An 18914-nucleotide genomic window follows, 5' to 3' on the forward strand; every position below is an offset into this window, starting at 1 on the left:
CCAAACAAACTGAACCAACCGATAACAAGGGTAAGAGCAAGGTAAGTCACAATAGTTTGCTATTTGTTTATAAAGAAACTCTTGCTTGTTCTACTAACCCCGAACCGGTACTACCGAGTAAAGTTGAGTTGGTTTTGCAAGAATATAGTGATTNTGTTCCACACGCGATGTATTGTCAAAGACAAGGTATGTAGTTTGATTATTGATGGTGTAAGTTGTACTAATGTTGCAAGCAGGACTATGGTGGAAAAGCTTGGCTTAGAAATTCTCAAACATCCAAAACCATATGTGCTTCAATGGCTCAACGAAAAAGGTGAGATGTCCGTCAAGGAGCAAGTCAAGGTGCCGCTTTCAATTGGTAAGTATCAGGACGAAATCATGTGTGACATACTTCCGATGGACGCTAGCCACATTCTTCTTGGACGTCCATGGCAATCAGACCGACAAGTTCACCATGATGGCTTCACCAACCGACACACCTTTGAACACAATGGCCGCAAGACGACTCTCATTCCCATGACGCCGCATGAGGTCTATCTTGATCAGCTTAGCATGAAACAGCGAACCGCCAAACAAACTGAACCAACCGATAACAAGGGTAAGAGCAAGGTAAGTCACAATAGTTTACTATTTGTTTATAAAGAAACTTTTGCTTGTTCTACTAACCCCGAACCGGTGCTACCGAGTGAGATTGAGTCGGTTTTGCAAGATTTTAAGGACGTGTTTCCGGAGGATAACCCCATTGGCTTACCACCAATCCGAGGAATCGAACATCAAATCGACTTTGTGCCGGGAGCCGCTTTACCAAATCGACCAGATTACCGCACCAACCCAACCGAAACAAAGGAGCTTGAAAGACAAGTGAACGAGCTGATGGACAAAGGACATATTCGAGAAAGCATGAGTCCATGTGCCGTTCCAGTGTTGCTAGTACCAAAGAAAGATGGGAGTTGGCGAATGTGCGTGGACTGTCGAGCCATCAACAACATAACGGTTAAGTATCGCCATCCTATCCCTAGATTAGATGATATGCTTGATGAATTGCATGGTTCTAGCATCTTTTCTAAGATTGATCTTAAAAGTGGATATCATCAAATCCGTATGAAAGAAGGTGATGAGTGGAAAACGGCTTTTAAAACCAAACAAGGGTTATATGAATGGTTAGTCATGCCGTTTGGGTTAACTAATGCGCCTAGCACTTTCATGAGATTGATGAATCATGTCCTTAGGAAGCATATTGGTGTATTTGTTGTGGTCTATTTTGATGACATTTTGGTTTATAGCAAGAACTTAGAAGATCATGTCATGCATCTTAGACTTGTTTTGGATTTGCTTCGCAAGGAAAAGCTTTATGCGAACTATAAGAAGTGCACCTTTTGCACAGATAATCTTGTTTTCCTAGGCTTTGTTGTGAGTGCAGATGGAATCAAGGTTGATGAGGAGAAAGTCAAGGCAATTAAAGATTGGCCAAGTCCTACAAATGTGAGCGAGGTGAGAAGTTTTCACGGCTTAGCAGGGTTCTACCGACGGTTTGTCAAGGACTTCAGCACTATTGCTGCCCCACTCACGGAAGTGATTAAAAAGGACGTTGGTTTCAAATGGGAAGCTGCACAGGAAAATGCCTTCCAGGCCTTGAAAGAGAAGCTTACTAACTCCCCTGTTTTAATTCTTCCAAATTTTATGAAAACTTTTGAGATTGAGTGTGATGCCTCGGGCATAGGTATTGGAGCTGTTTTGATGCAGGATCATAAGCCCATAGCTTTCTTCAGTGAGAAACTTGGAGGAGCTACACTCAATTATCCGACCTACGACAAAGAGCTTTACGCTTTGGTCCGAGCCCTACAAACGTGGCAACACTATCTCTGGCCGAAGGAGTTTGTCATTCATACTGACCACGAGTCTCTTAAGCACCTCAAGGGTCAACAAAAGCTCAACAAACGTCATGCGCGGTGGGTCGAATTCATAGAAACTTTCCCATATGTGATCAAGTACAAAAAAGGTAAGGATAATGTCGTTGCCGACGCATTATCTCGCAGGTATGTTTTGCTTACTTCTTTGGATGCAAGATTGCTAGGTTTTGAGCAAATAAAGGACTTGTATGCTGATGATTCTGATTTTAGCAAAATATTTCAATCTTGTGAGAAGTTTGCTTTTGGAAAATATTATCGCCATGAGGGTTATTTGTTCTTTGAAAATAGACTTTGTGTGCCTCACTCTTCTTTGAGAGAATTGTTTTTAAGGGAAGCACATGGAGGTGGTCTAATGGGTCACTTTGGAGTTGCTAAGACCTATAAGGTGATGCAAGAACATTTCCATTGGCCGCACATGAAAAGAGATGTTGAACGCCTATGTGAACGGTGTGCGACTTGCAAACAAGCTAAGGCTAAGGTTTAATCCCACGGTTTGTATACCCCTTTACCTATTCCTTTGCATCCTTGGACTGATATATCTATGGATTTTGTGGTTGGATTGCCTAGGACTAGGGCTGGTAAGGATTCTATTTTTGTGGTGGTTGATCGCTTTTCTAAAATGGCGCATTTTATCCCTTGTCATAAAACTGATGATGCATCTCATGTTGCTAGCTTGTTCTTTAGGGAAGTTGTTCGTTTGCATGGCATACCTAAGACCATAGTTTCTGATCGTGATACTAAGTTCCTTAGTTATTTTTGGAAAACTTTGTGGTCTAAGCTAGGAACTAGATTACTTTTCTCTACTACATGTCATCCGTAAACTGATGGGCAAACTGAAGTTGTGAATCAAACTTTGTCTACTTTGTTGCGTGTGCTTATCAAAAAGAACCTTAAAACTTGGGAGGATTGCTTGCCGCATGTAGAATTTGCTTATAATCATTCTATGCATTCTGCGACTAAGTTTTCTCCATTTGAAATTGTTTATGGGTTCAACCCCACTTCTCCTTTGGATCTAATGCCTTTACCTTTGAGTGTGAGAACAAGTCTTGATGGCAATAAAAAGGCCGATTTAGTTAAACAGGTTCACAAAAAGGCTAAGGAGAATTTGGAGGCCCGAACAAAGCTGTATGAGAAATATGCCAACAAAGGGCGTAGAGAGGTCGTCTTCAATGAGGGTGATCAAGTGTGGGTTCATCTTCGGAAGGAGCGTTTCCCGGAGGAGCGAGCATCCAAGCTAATGCCGAGGATTGATGGACCATTCACCGTGCTCAAAAGAATCAACAACAATGCCTACCAACTCGACCTCCAAGGTAAGTACAAAGTTAGTGGCAGTTTCAACGTTTCTGATCTTCTTCCTTATTGTGTAGATAATTCGGATTTGAGGTCAAATCCTTTTCAAGTGGGAGAGGATGATGAGATCATGGACGGCTCAAACGAACCAGATGGACCTAAGGAGCAGCTCGAACCTGAGGAAGCACCGGAGGAGCAGCTTGAACCAGAGGAAGCACCGGAGGAGCAGCTTGTACCAGCGGAAGCAGCGGAGGAAGCATTAACAGTTCCGGCGGGTCCTATAACAAGGTCACGGTCCAAGAGGTTCAACCAAGCCATCACTGGACTACTCAAGGAGCTAGACAAGAACCAAGGAGCTCAAACCACTATGACGTTGCTCACAGCTCAAGGTGCTCGGTAAAAGGTAAAGTGTTGCTTTGGTGCTCTTTTTCCCTTGGTCAAGTTTTGTCCCATTGGGTTTTCTTGACAAGGTTTTTAATGAGGCCTAAGTAACATTTTCAAGCCCCTTTGCCAGCCCAATTCGTGGTCCAAGGTTCCCCACAAAGGCCTTGGCCCATTTTCTATCTCTTTCTCATTCAAACTTTGCATTTATTGCTTTGTAATTTCCAAGACTTTGTGCATGAGCTTGCATGAGTGTGGACTCTTGCATGAGCTCCACCTCTTCTCTTCTAGATCCTTCTCCTTCGTCCCCCTTCTCCTATTTAAAGACCATGTATCTCTCATTTGTTTCTCATCAAACATTTTAATCAAAAACCTTTCTTTTACTTGTTTGATCTGAGAAGTGTGTAATATCTTCTCAACTTGTTTTCTTCTTAGTGAGTCATATCTAAATTGAACTCGAGCCTGAAGTCTAAGAGATTTTCATCTCTCTTGGAAGTTCACTTCAATCCACCTTTCTACCCGCTGCATAAACCACCCTTTCATCTTCCATTTCATCGATCTATTGCATCTTCGGTCTCTTGATCTTCATCAGTCCAATCCATCTCTTTCAAAGCCTTGCAAGTGTGTTCTTGGGAGCAGATTCCTCTTTAGGAGTCTATCAATACCCATGTGGCCAAAAGGATAAAGCTAGCAATTCTGTGCTTGGGGAGAATCGATCCCTGACCTGAACCAACAGGGTGACTCTTCCTTCCAAACTAGAACCACTAGCCCACCACCTCGTGGTTAAAATTTCTATATCATCTACTTTCGTTTTTACTATTTGCGAAATCAAAAGAAACATATATGATGTTCTAAATTTTTAAATAGGGAATATATAGTTCGTAAAAACAAAACATAAGACAAGCTCTATCATTTTAATCACCCAGAAACACTCAAGCTGCCACATAAGACACATGATGATGCATCTACTATATATACTTTGTAATCTATTTTTTTGAATGAAATTTTAAATTTGATTTGAAAGAAAAATAGTTTTTTTACAAGGATGTGCAACATTTAACTCAAATTTGGAGCTGAGAACAATATTAGAAACTTAGACTCGAGACTGAAACCACAAGAGCATACTTTCTAATATCTTCTAGAATCTTTTATACAACTTGCACGTTGGAGAGTATTCTTCTAGAATCTTTTATACAACTTGCACATTGGAGAGTATTTGTAACTTTATTTAAAACATTAATTTATTAGTATCATTTATATAACTATTCAAACCAGATCACATAAATTTATCATTGGTTTATATGCTTTAACTGAGTTAAGATATAACTCCAATTTTAATAATAGCTGTAATCATTCATGTAAGTTACAAAAAAAAAATTCTATTATATCATGTATATTTTATTTCAGTATATAAAATTTTAGAACCAATAGTACTTGAAAGATTTGATATTATTTTGATCACTCAAATAAATAAAACACACGTAAGAGACATGCACATTATATTCCGATTCCTAGTTGATGATATCTTTGATCTAGTTGATTCAGCGTTGCATGCTCCGGTTTATTAGCTACTTTCAAGCAATATCCTCCGTAACGTCTTATATAAATACAAAAAGTAGACTCGACTTTATAATAATTTTAACATATTATAGATTTAATGAAATATTTAAAATTTTATATTTTGTGTTTCGATAAATTATTTTATGTTTGTTATTTATTTCTTTTTTTAATAAGTATTCTCAATCACTTTTAAAATGAATGATTATTGATTAGTTAAGCATTAAACCGAAATTTTTTGTTAATACGAAATGTTACTTTAAAATATTTAGTCTGCATTCCATGAGATATAGAGCTTTTCATGTTTTGATGCACAATCAAGACGTACAAACATTTTTTACATTGAGAAAAAGAACATTGATTACGTATAAAATAAAATGCGGCTGAGCATGAACATTATGTGTTAGTTTGTCCGCTTTTAACATAAATATCTTATGAAACCAGACACCTCCAAGAAGGGCGATACAGTAGCTTGAATTTCTCGAATAACCTCTTCTTGAACCGAAACTCATGTTCTTCCTTCATTCTCTATGTAATTAATTTCATTAATTAGATAACTAAAGGTAACATAAATAATTGTGATATTTATATATACCAGCATGCTTCACACATGCTTAAAAGTTTTACTATTATAATTTGAATGTTTTAGCAATAAAATATTTTAATCTTAATGAATTATACAAATGACTTCAACTGCATTTGTGTTCTGGAAGTAGAATTCTTTGTGTTTCTTGATTAATTACATTTGGAAAAGAAAGTTCCCTGTTAGTTATTTCTATATTTTTATCACGTACATTATATCTATTGAACATACTAAATGCAAACTGAATTTTAGTTTAGAATTAGTAAAAAAAATTTATTAATATATTATTGATATATTATTATATCAAATAAAAATTGCATTTTTGTATTACTTTTTTTTTTAAATATTATACTCAAAATGACCATAAAAAAGAGTAAAAACATATCATCATATTAACGAGTTATTTTTTTTAGTGTTAACTACATAACCTAAGAGAACATAAATTAATTGTTCACCAGATAATCTTTTTTTTTCTTCTATGTTTTTATTTCTAAAATCATGTGATGGATGGAAGAAGAGATAACTAAAATCTTCCTACTTCTCCAAGATATTGTCTCTCTTTCTATAATGCAATTGGGATTAGCTTAGGGTGATCTTTGGATCTTAGGACTTGCAGAAATGGTCAAATCCCATTGCCTTGATCTGCTTGCGGATAAGAACTATCATCACATCATCAACAATCGATCATGGCTAGCAAAAATAATAGAACAAAGAGAAAATAAGTGCATACATAGTATAACCCAAACAATAATGTTGTGAAAATAAATTAGATGTTAATTACTTTTTAAGAAAATAACTAAGACTAAATTCTGTAAGAAAATAAAAACTAAATTTGGAAGAATCACATAACTTTAGAAACCCATATCATGAGATATATATCACTTAGACGTCCAAATCTTCTTCGACCCTAAACCCGAAACCATCGCAAAACCTTTCTTATCAGAAGTCATAACCTATAAATAAAATAAAGGACCATGGAAATGGTTATCGGAAAGAAAGTTAATACATACAAACACAGTTGTAACGTTAAGGAACAAATTTAAAGTAATAGTATTTGAAACAGTTATAGGGGTGTATTCAACTTGACATTTTAAGTGATTTGTGTAAAATTTACAAATCCTATGTTATTCAATCATGGATTTTAAAAAGTCTCTTGAAATCCACTGTTATTGAATTGATGATTTAAAAATCTATGTTAAAATCCACTGTTATTCAAAACATTTTGTGGATTTGGATTTTAATAAGTTTTAGGGATTCTGGAGGATTTGAGAAGATTTATTTAGTTAAAAATATAGAAATCCAAATCTCATGGTTTTAGGTGGGATTTGAAAGAATTTCACCATAAATCATATCAACTTCCCTAAAATCTATCAAAATTCCAAATTTTCTAAATCCCATCAATTCTCTAAAATCATAATTTCAATACACCCCCCTTAATATTTGTTTAAACTCATTTTCATGGGTAATACATACAAATTAACACACTTGTATACAATATAACATGGGTAATAAGTAGCATAAATATTGTGACTAAGATATAAAATCTATTAAGGTTTATGAATTATGATCTAAAACTTAAATTTTTATATCAAAAATTTATCAAATGGATCAAGAGAAAAACAAATTACAAAATTGATATACAAAAATAGGCATTTGAAACAATATTTACCAACATTTACAAGTGAAAATGTGTTATGTGCCTAAGACCTTCTTCATCTAAATCTTTCTAATGAATAACCACATTTTACATGTTCACTTCTATATATGCTCCAAAATGTCGACTCAACTTATTTATATCAGAACCTACAAATGTCACATAAAGAAAAAAGTTAAATATTACAAATTTTAAAAAAATATATGAGAGGTAGAATATGATGTTTGATAAAGACTTTGTCTAACTATTTATAGATAAATTTGTAGTAGTATGAGAGGTTTTCAGTTTTTTTGGGTCAAACATCATGGGAGTTATTGTTACATTTCAAAGAATAAATATACCATTGGTTTTGTCTGTATTTTTTTATTATTTTTCTTTATAAAACACAAATGGTATTGCAGTTAATACATTAAAGTGTATTCATATGATGAAAGATTTGTTTTTTATTTTTTTTAAACATCATGGGAGTTACACTTTAAAGAATTAATATGCAATAAATTGTGTTAATGATTACTTTTAAGAAAAATAAAATTATTGTTTTATATCTTTAAATATCATATTTTTTTATATCTTTAAATTATTTTAGAATAAATTGATTTGATCTTTTGGCACAAAAACGGTAAAACAAATATTATGATTTTTTTGTCAACAAATAATTATTATAACATTATAATATTTTTATAGCCTGAAATTAGTAAAGAATTTAATAACCATCACATTATATTGTTCCAAAATTATGATATTAATATTTAAATCTTTAATTATTGTAAATTTATTTTGTCCAAAATTATAATATTAAAATTTAATTCTTTCTTATTTGCAAAATTAGAATGTTATGGTAATTATATTAAATATTGATAAATGGTACGTTTGCTTATGATATTAAAATTTAATTCTTTCTTATTTGCAAAATTATAATGTTATGGTAATTATATAAAATATTGATAAATGATAACTATGCGATAATGTTATTTTTTTTTGTTGTCTGCGAAATTATAATATTATAGTAATTATATAAATTATTGATAAATAATATCTATATATAATTACTAAAAGGACAATGTATATGCTTGGATTTGTTAGCTCATTTGGTTTGAGGGCATAGCTCTTCACCTTATGAGTACAAGTCCGGGCAGAGGAAGAAGATGAGAAGAAGAAGTTGATGGGCTGACCTGTTGTGGCCCAATGGTAGAAAAAAAAGGGACATTGTATATATAAATATCAATATATTTTTAGTACAGAAGTATCATTTAAATTTAGTGAATATAAAAAATAATATATGTAATTTTGTAGAAACTGAATAAAATTTTTAATAATTGAGAAGTGAAAACATGTGTCAAAAATATACGCTGCCAAATGTCGTCGTATTATGCAAAATTAGGAGAAAACCTTTTCATATTATATAAGACTAGATGAATACCTGCACTACGTGCGGTTTTGTTTATATCTATATATATATACATTTATTGCAATATCTTATTTGTTTCTTATATTTTCATATTTGAAAGATTAAAAATTATATATTAAGAAACAAAACTAAGATTATTTTGTGAGGAGGCAAAGAATACAAAATTTGTTTAAAGCTAAATTTTATTCTAAAGTGATTTTTGTAGATGAAAACTATTAGTATATTTTTTTAAGGAACTAAAATAATTATACCATTTGCTAACCCGGAGACGGATACGGATATCCGGGGTTTTTAAAAGTATCCAGATCCAGATCTGTATCCGGCAGATATCAGTATAATATATCCTAAACCGGATCCGTGGACACCGGATATCCGGGATACGGAATATTATCCGTAAAATCATTAAATTTTAGACTTTTGTGTTTTGATTTAAAATCATATGGATCATTTGAGCCCAAAAGGCCCAGGCGTCGATGATTTAGAAGAAGTGGAAGGAGTCTTTATTTATAAGGGAGTAAAAGTGAAAGAAAATAGGTCAGGAGCGATGTGGGACAAAGTATTAAAGGAGAAGAGAGAGATTGGAAACCCACATCGGTGACTTGAAAAAAATGACCTCTTAGATATTAGTATATATAATTCGCTTTTTCCCCACTTCCAATTCACGTCTACTTCTACAGACATCTTATAATATTATATATTATTTAACTGTAGATATTTTATGTGTTATGGGGTGCTAACCAAACCAATGTAAATGAAAAAAAATTTAGAACTCGGATCCGGATATTCGGTTCAAAAATTTTGTGGTATCCGGATCCGGATCCGATTTTGACGGATTTTAAGTTTTGGTATCCGGATCCGGTTTGATCTTTCCGGATATCCGGTTTTCCGGAGCGGATACCAATGGATCCCGGATTGGATCACGGATCCCGAATAGTTGGTCTCAGGTCTACCATTTGCACACTTGATTGGTAGATAAAAACATTTAAACATCCTTCAATTCTTGTCTAAAACTTAGGTATTTAAATATATTTGTATTTAAGTTTCTCAATTAAATACCATGGAACTCTCAAATTCTCTTTTGTCAAAAAGATTTTCATGCCGTTTGGTTAACTCTTTAATGGTTATAATTAAGATAGACAACTTCCCTACCTGCTAAATATAACTCCAAAAATTAATTTAATTTCCTTCTTCTTTTCTCTCTATATTTTTTTCAACCAACATTATATCATTAATTTAACTATCTTTCATTCGATAGTGAACAAAACTTTGATATTTTTCATATATAAAAATTTATTTATCTAAAGACACACTTTCATGAATTTCTCTACAATATTAACCAAATTCTCAGTCAGTGCTGCAACCTTTCAAATTGTTGAGAAAATTCTAACGCCTAAACCATATGTTCATATCTTCATGGTTTACCCTAATAGGACGAATCGAATCTTTGATTTTACTCTCGATACATTTTTATCTTTTGGTGATGCATCTACTTACTTAAAGAATACATCAACATGTTCTAAGCCTCTCTAGATTTCTTATATATATATATATTGAAATGGTTTGTGATATGAAAAATAATAAAAAATATGGAAGATGTTTCAAATTCCTCTTTAATTTTATATATGTTTATTTTTAATTTATGTGCTTTTAATTTGGGTTGACAGGTGGCACTCTCTCCACTGTTGACGTGTCACTCATATGGAAAGAGTTGAACAATTTTCATAGTATAGATTTTCAACGATTCAGAGAAAAACTTGTTTTCGCATCCGGAATCGACGATGAAACATTACATCATCATATGTAGGTTGATCGGCAAAGTAGTCGTCAATCAATCTTTGGTTCGCGGCTACATGATCTCTCTTGAAGTATTTTCTCTTGCTACGACCTGGATAATCTTCTTTTATTTTGTTTCGACGCTCTCTAAACCGGTTCACGATGTATCTTTCTTCAATTTCTGACTGCACGTTTGTATGCTTCGACATCAAAAGGAAAATCAGATGGATCCATTGAGGATTGTGTTATGGATTTTTTTTAGTAAGATGAGGATTGTGTTATTGGTATACAAAAATGAAATAATGAGGTTTCATTTATAAGAAATTGAGTGGTTGATGTCATCGGATTCCAAACAAACATTACATTTACTTAATTAATAGATATGAATTAGATTTTGTGATAAAAGCCGAAAGTCACGGATTCATTGTCGGAGAAAGAGCCAAATACACATTATTAAAGAAGAAAAAAACAAAATAGATTAGATTCACTGATAAAAGTCGAAAGTGATGGGTTACATTGTCGGAGAAAGAGCCAAATAGACATTATTAAAGAAGAAAAAAACAAAATAGATTAGATTCTCTGATAAAAGTCGAAATTGATAGGTTACATTGTCAGAGAAAAAGCCAAACACACATTATTAAAGAAGAAGAAAACAAGCACACATTATTAAAACACAAAGAGACATACACACATTATTAAAGCAGATCGAAACAAGCACACATTATTAAAATAGAAAATACATAACCGAACCAGACACTTGAGAATAGTTAATTTCCAAATAGATTGTGACTTAACTTCTCCAACAACTCTTTACTTCGGACATCAAGATGCTCCTTTTTACTTAGCTTTAGATACATCTTCATCTTCTTAGCTTCAGTTCTTTCTTTCATTAATTGGTTTGTCTCCTTTTGCCTCATGGTTATTTCGTCCAATCGTTCCAACTCTTGTGTCTTGAATTGTTTGAATTCATTCCACTTTTCGTTGACTACTTCCAAAGTTGTGCCCTTACCTTTCTTTTTCCCTTTCTTTTTAGCTGCATCTCTCCCCATTGGACGAGCAATAGATCCTACAGAACTGGAATCACTTGCATCACTCTCACGGGATCTCTTCGATCCACTGCTCCCAGATCCAGTGTTTCCTCCTACTTGACTACCATAATGTGGTTGATCACGAACAGCTTGCCATTCTGACAATAAATTGAATTGGCCTTTTGTAGAACTTGAATACAATTCATTCGCTTTTGCCAATACATCATTCTCCGACCAGCCGCTTTGTTGTAAACGCTTGGCGTTATCATAAGCACCAATCCATTTGCCTAGTTTTAGACTCATGTAGTTGTAATGATTTCTGCATGAAGCTCCGTCGCGATGAGGATGAAATGAGCAATGCTCATTACAGTAGTGAGCAATTTTACCCCAATAAGCTTTACTTTTTTGGTTTTTACCAACAACGCTGTCTGTTCCATATTTAATTCATCCACTCACTAACACCAAATTTTGCTCTGTTGTCCATTTGGGGCTTTTCCGGCGAGTTGGAGTTGAATCTTCTGTATTTGGAGTGGCTTCAGTACCACCGCTCATATCACCAAGAGCCATTTGCGTAGAAAATCTGGGAAATTCATTTACTCCAACATTTGAAACATTACCCATTGGAGTAGAAGAACTAGAAGGTGTTTGAGATGGATATGGCAACATTGATCCAAAATATGGAGGATAGTTTGGAACAGCTGATGGCATGAAAAAATTTGGTGAAAACCCATAATTTGGTACATTTTGGAGTTGATTTGCAGATTGGTTTTGAAACTGATAATTGTTGGGATTTGGATAGTTGAACGGATGATTAGAAGAATTTTGAGTGTTAAACGGATTATTATTGGGATCCATTTAACAACAAAAGAAAAGTTTAAAAGGTAAAAAGAGTTGATAGGAAGATATATGAGAAAGTTATAGTGAGAAATGAAGTTTTCTTTTTATGTCCAAATGAAACGAAAATAGTCTCTATATATAGATTTTAAAAAATTATGAATTTTGATATAAATTTCTTTTTAAAAAAAATTGATTACAACCAAATAATTGAGTATAAATAATTGAGAGGAGATAAAAAAACACAAAAATCTGGATAGCCAATAGGAAAACAACAGATAAAAAGAAAAAAAAAGTTGTGTCGGTCAAAAAAAAAATTTCTCTCACCACTCCTTCCAATCACAAGCTGACACGTATCACAGCAAACCCCACTTATTTTGCATTCAACCCGTTGAATGTATTCAATTCAGATGAATCCATGTCGTTTTTTTTTTATTCAACACCCTTGTTGGAGACATTAAACAGTTGAAAAAAAGATTCAACAAGCCCATTGTAACTAGCTTTTGAGCAATCCCATTGCACATCCTGTGAGGATGTGTTTTATTTTTTAGTAATATAATCCAAAAAATAAGTTTTATTCCTAATATTTGAGAGACACAGATCTCTGTACAGATTAATTTAGATCTTCAGAGACCCGACACGTGTCATTATTTTATTGGTTGATGCTTGTTTTTTTTTTTTAATCTTTTCTTCATTTTCTTCTCAGTGTCTTTCGACAAAATCAAAAGGATGAAACACGAAATCAAAACAATGATCTCGTCTCGTCGTCTTCTTCTTCGTGAGACGTGATCGGAGTCAGTTAAAGATCTCTCGTGTTGCTTTCTTGTTGGGATTATCGATTGGGTTGGTTGATTTTTTTTTGAAATATCTTTGTTTCGTTTGAATTTCGATCTTCTTTGTTTAATTTGAGAAAGAAATTGTTTGGGAGATTTCGAGAAATTTCAATTCATGGTTGTGGAATTAGTGTTGTTTTGTGGCTATCTTGCATGTTTATGTCCATTTTGATCTTCTCTGTTTAATCATCACTCAAATGAGAATGTGGATTGGGAATGCTCTTATACAACTTGCACACACTTTGGAGAGTATTTGTAACCTTATTTGAAATATTAATTTATTAGTATTAATTATATAACTATTGAAACCAAATCACATAATTTATCATTAGATGTTTTGACTGAGTTAAGATATACTCTCTACTTTTAATGATAGCTATAATCATTCATGTAAGTTTCAATTTTTTTAATGATATCATGCATATTCTTATTTCAGTTATTCAGTATATAAAGTTTAGACCCAATTAATATTGAAAGGTTTGGTATTATTATCTCATGATCATTCAAATAAATGCAACACACGTAAGAGACATGCCACATTGCCATTCCCAAGAGCGTTGCATGCTCCGGTTTATTAGCTAGTTTCAACTTTCAAACAATATTCTTCGTAACGTCTTGGATAAATAATTTCAAAGCTGACTGAGACGATCCACCATCCGATAACGCCACGTGACACTTCTCACTCATATCCATCACTCTCTTCCTGACGTCACTATCCTGCTCCATCAGACATCTGATTCCACTCTCTATCTCCTCTGCCGTCACCATGACGATGGCGGCTCCCACCATCTGATCGCCTCGCCAATACTTTCTAATCCTCACCGCCAAACCAAGCTCCTCCACCATCATGAAAGCGTTGAATTTCTGCTCTGCGTATAACGGCCATGGTGCCATGGGAACACCGAACCAAAGACTCTCGAGGATCGAGTTCCACCCGCCGTGAGTGACAAAACCTCCGATCGCCGGCTTAGCTAGCACGGCCACCTGCGGAGCCCATCCAATCACTTTTCCTATATCCTTTGTCCGCTCAAAGAATCCTTCCGGGAGAATCTCTTCAAGGTTCTTGAATTCTCCGGGAAGTTCCTTTTCTATATCGGGAGATGCACGGCGGAGAGACCACAAGAAACGGTGACCACTTCGCTCAAGGGCAATAGCGATTTATCTTGCTTGTTCCTCACGAAAGCCTCCAACACTTCCGAAACAGAGGAACACTACCGACCTAGGTGGTTGCTCGTCAAGCCACCGTAATATCTCCGAACTTTTCTCTTCTTTGGAACTGCCAACATGGTTCTCGAGATGCAATATTGGTCCCACTGTGTAAGCACGAGGAGTATCACCACTCGAGAGGAGAGACTCCAACGCATAAGGTTCAACCTCAGCAAAAGTGTTTACCAAAAAGCCTTTCATCTCTCGGAACCTTCTCGCTTGGTTTACAAACATAGGAAGCCACTCTTTCGTTCCCAAACCATAAGGAAGACACTTCACCGGATAAGGACGAGACAAACTCGGAACGTCCAACAAGGCTTCCGAGTCTTCAAACTCAGTTTCCGGGGCATTGTACTCCTTCTTATCGTACAACATCTGGATNAAAGACTCTCGAGGATCGAGTTCCACCCGCCGTGAGTGACAAAACCTCCGATCGCCGGCTTAGCTAGCACGGCCACCTGCGGAGCCCATCCAATCACTTTTCCTATATCCTTTGTCCGCTCAAAGAATCCTTCCGGGAGAATCTCTTCAAGGTTCTTGAATTCTCCGGGAAGTTCCTTTTCTATATCGGGAGATGCACGGCGGAGAGACCACAAGAAACGGTGACCACTTCGCTCAAGGGCAATAGCGATTTATCTTGCTTGTTCCTCACGAAAGCCTCCAACACTTCCGAAACAGAGGAACACTACCGACCTAGGTGGTTGCTCGTCAAGCCACCGTAATATCTCCGAACTTTTCTCTTCTTTGGAACTGCCAACATGGTTCTCGAGATGCAATATTGGTCCCACTGTGTAAGCACGAGGAGTATCACCACTCGAGAGGAGAGACTCCAACGCATAAGGTTCAACCTCAGCAAAAGTGTTTACCAAAAAGCCTTTCATCTCTCGGAACCTTCTCGCTTGGTTTACAAACATAGGAAGCCACTCTTTCGTTCCCAAACCATAAGGAAGACACTTCACCGGATAAGGACGAGACAAACTCGGAACGTCCAACAAGGCTTCCGAGTCTTCAAACTCAGTTTCCGGGGCATTGTACTCCTTCTTATCGTACAACATCTGGATGTGAAGTCCAAGTGCGAGAACCCCAACGTTCGAGGTGTAAAACAAGTAACACGGAACACCAAACTCGTTAGCCACGTCTATCACCGAGGTACAGAACATGTCCACGACTACACCAGCGAGCCTAGGCGAGTCCGGTAGCCTTGAGTAGCCATCGACGAGTTTCGCAACGGCACGTTTCACCCTCGGGATGTGGTTCTCGACATGTAACTCGGTGGTTGTTTGATCCTCGCAGGAGATCACTTCGTAGTGAAGGCGGTCGTTGGATGCAGCGACGAGGGCTGAGATATAAGCGGAAGTACTGATGTCGTCTGCTGAAAGAAGAGGAAGGATGATAACGGAGATAGAGAGGTGAGTTTCTCGCTCCACTAGTAGCTTCGCCATCTCCACTGTTGATCTGAGATGACCAATAACAGGATACGGTACGAAGATTAGCTCAAATTTCATGTTTATTTCTTTATTCTCTCTTTTCTTATTTTTGTTTCGGTTGCTTTGTTTCAATCGTAAGTGATAACGCCGATGAGATCTTATAAGCTTCTTTCGTTAGCTCTGTTTATAGGAATAAAAAGAAAAAAAAAAAAATTTCTACGTTTGAACTTTTCAAGGCATCGATGGATTTACTTGTTCCGAAGTTTCCTCCAATTAGTTGTCGATATAATAAAAATAAATTAACGAACAGTTTGATGTGTTAATCTCAAACTCTGATCACAGGGTATACACGTATAAAACATGCAAACTAAGTAGACAATCATAATAATAATGTATATTATTGTTGTGACCATCCATATACTAATATTTGCATGCGTTAAGTTCACTAGATATTTTGTGAAGTGATGATATTCTCTGTTAATACGAGACCCAAAAAAAGCCGCTCCACCACAAACGAATCAAACTCCGAACGTGTCTTCCAAGTTTCGGGTCTTCAATCACTTTCGTTGACATCACGTTTCATATAAATATAATGTTGCCAACAATGTATATTTTAACAACTACTATTGCTATACTAAAAATAGATTCATGGTGTGAAAATAGTTTAAACTAGAAAGAAATCATATACTATTTCTAGGTGTGAGTAGTATAGTTCCAAGAAAAGATATAAATGGGGTTTATGGGAGCTTTGTTTAGTGCAATAAAAATGAAGAAATTAAAAAGGGAAGCTTAATTGAACATTGAACATCAAGATAAAATTAAATGGAAAGCGGATAGGCGCAACCCTCAAGGTTAATTTTATTGATGTTTATTACAAGACTATATTTATGAATCTATTTGCTTAGACCTATTTACATGGACTAATCCATGAATTATGTCGTATAAAAAGAAGAACCAGCCGAACCGAAACTATGGGTGCAAATAGTTGCACAATTGAAAAGGTTGAAGGAGTTGAAAAAAATTATTCAACCAAGTTTCACCATTTGATTGGAAGAGGTTGAAGAAGTTGTAAAAAACTATTCAACTCATTCCACCTAAAAAGTTGAAAAAATAAATTAATCCTACAGCAAAAATGTTCAACTTGTTCAACCACTATTTTGAAAATGAATGGATTGAATATTTTCCAACTCAATTTTGTTCAACTCATTTTTTCAATTTTAAGCAACCAGTTGGAGCCATATATATACCGGATCTGAACTTGAAGATCAACTACTGTATGTTCTCTTAACTGAATTCGAATCAAAAACCAAAAATCTCGGTTCGGTATTAATCCTATGCGCACTCCACAAAAATTAATTAATAAGGTTAGAATAAGTTTACCTTTGTTTAAACTTGTAACTTGTTTGGTCAGATAAAACTTGAGAACACCTTCTCCATTGACAATATTGAATCTAAAATTAAATAAAAACAGAAGCCGCTAAATATATATTGGATGTAAGAAGAAAAGATGAATAAGAATTATGCTAGACATTTGTTTTTAAAAGTTTACAAAAGTACTGTTTGTTTAAAAGTTTATTTGAAAAACTTACGGTTCATATTCCCAAAACATTTGCAGTTTCACTCCAAATACTGCAGTATATGACTTGGGGGTATGAAAAATATTTTAATCTTGAAATTGATTTTTTCCATCACTTTCAATTTTATATCGAGGTCTGCTTTTCTTTGGAAGAAGTATTGTGTGTTGTTCTAATAGTACTTTACTTTTATAGTCATTACTATCTTGTTACGTTTAAGTTGGATTAATTATGATATTCCTAGAATTATGGCTGAATATTTTCTAATATCTCGATTTTTAAGCACTACTAGATTTTAACCCTCGGTACACCGCATGCATATAATTTTTCTTATTATTTATATTTTATGTCTATATTAATTTTATTATTATTTATATTTTATGTTGTATTGGTTTGTTAAATATTAGATGTTTTGTAAATAGAGAAATAACTAAATCTTCCGGCCGTTTGTGCGCTTAAATGTGTATATTATATTTTTAACCTGCAATACACTTCATTACCATTTGTTTGTTATATTTAGTTTGTTTTGTTTAGCTTTTGAGATTCTATTTTGATTTTTATTTATTATAACAAAAATAAGAGATATATATACATAATAAGTAATTTATACGCTGTGATTAAGTCATATTTTTCCTAATGATTTAAATCAGTTTGATTTTATATGTCAAATATCTAATATTAGTAGTGGACAAACAATAAAATGAGGATTTAACCCGTGTGAACATAAATTTAATGATATTTTATTAATTCCAAACTAGTCCTCTTTATAACCCATCTACTATATACCCATATTATATAGTATTTTTAAACTTTTTTAATTTTACATATTCGTAATATTTAAAATTTTATTAAATATATATATATTAATTATAATATTTATATAAATGTGAATCAAATTTCTTCTTACGTTAAAAATCAGAGCTCACACGTTTTGGAAAACAAAATGGAAATCAAATTGTTGTTTTCTTTGTTTGCAAAGTATTTAGAGATAGAATATCTCCAAAACACAATAGATTGTGTGATTAAATATATTATAGTTTCTGTTTTCATATTGATTGATGTAATTTTTTTAGTTGGAATGGAATGTAAAATATTTAGGAAATAAAATCTGAAGTATTGCTAATTTTGGAAATTTGTTAGGGATTAACTTTGTAAATAAATTTTTAAATAAATACAAATAATTATTAATTTTTCAGTTTCAATTAGTATTAATTTCTCCACACCTATAAATACATGATTTTATTATGGAAATATTTTACTACGAATATTTTTATAGTTAATGATATATAGAATTTAGGAAAAAATCAATAAATTTGTTAATAGATTTAATTTATATGAAATATTATCTTTACTCTTTTGACTTAGTTATTTTAGAAAGTACTAAATATATGGGATAAAGATGTTTATTTTTTTTTAATTATGCAGACAATTGGGTGTGTTTGGCAACATGAATATA

The 18914-nt window shown here is 34.1% G+C and overlaps 2 pseudogenes; both read right to left on the reverse strand.

Annotated features, from left to right (window-relative positions):
* On the reverse strand, positions 11324-12439 carry LOC104748408 (annotated as a pseudogene).
* Positions 13743-16137, reverse strand: LOC104746620 (annotated as a pseudogene).

Source organism: Camelina sativa, chromosome 15 (genome assembly GCF_000633955.1).
Source record: "Camelina sativa cultivar DH55 chromosome 15, Cs, whole genome shotgun sequence".
NCBI classification, from domain to species: Eukaryota; Viridiplantae; Streptophyta; class Magnoliopsida; order Brassicales; family Brassicaceae; genus Camelina; species Camelina sativa.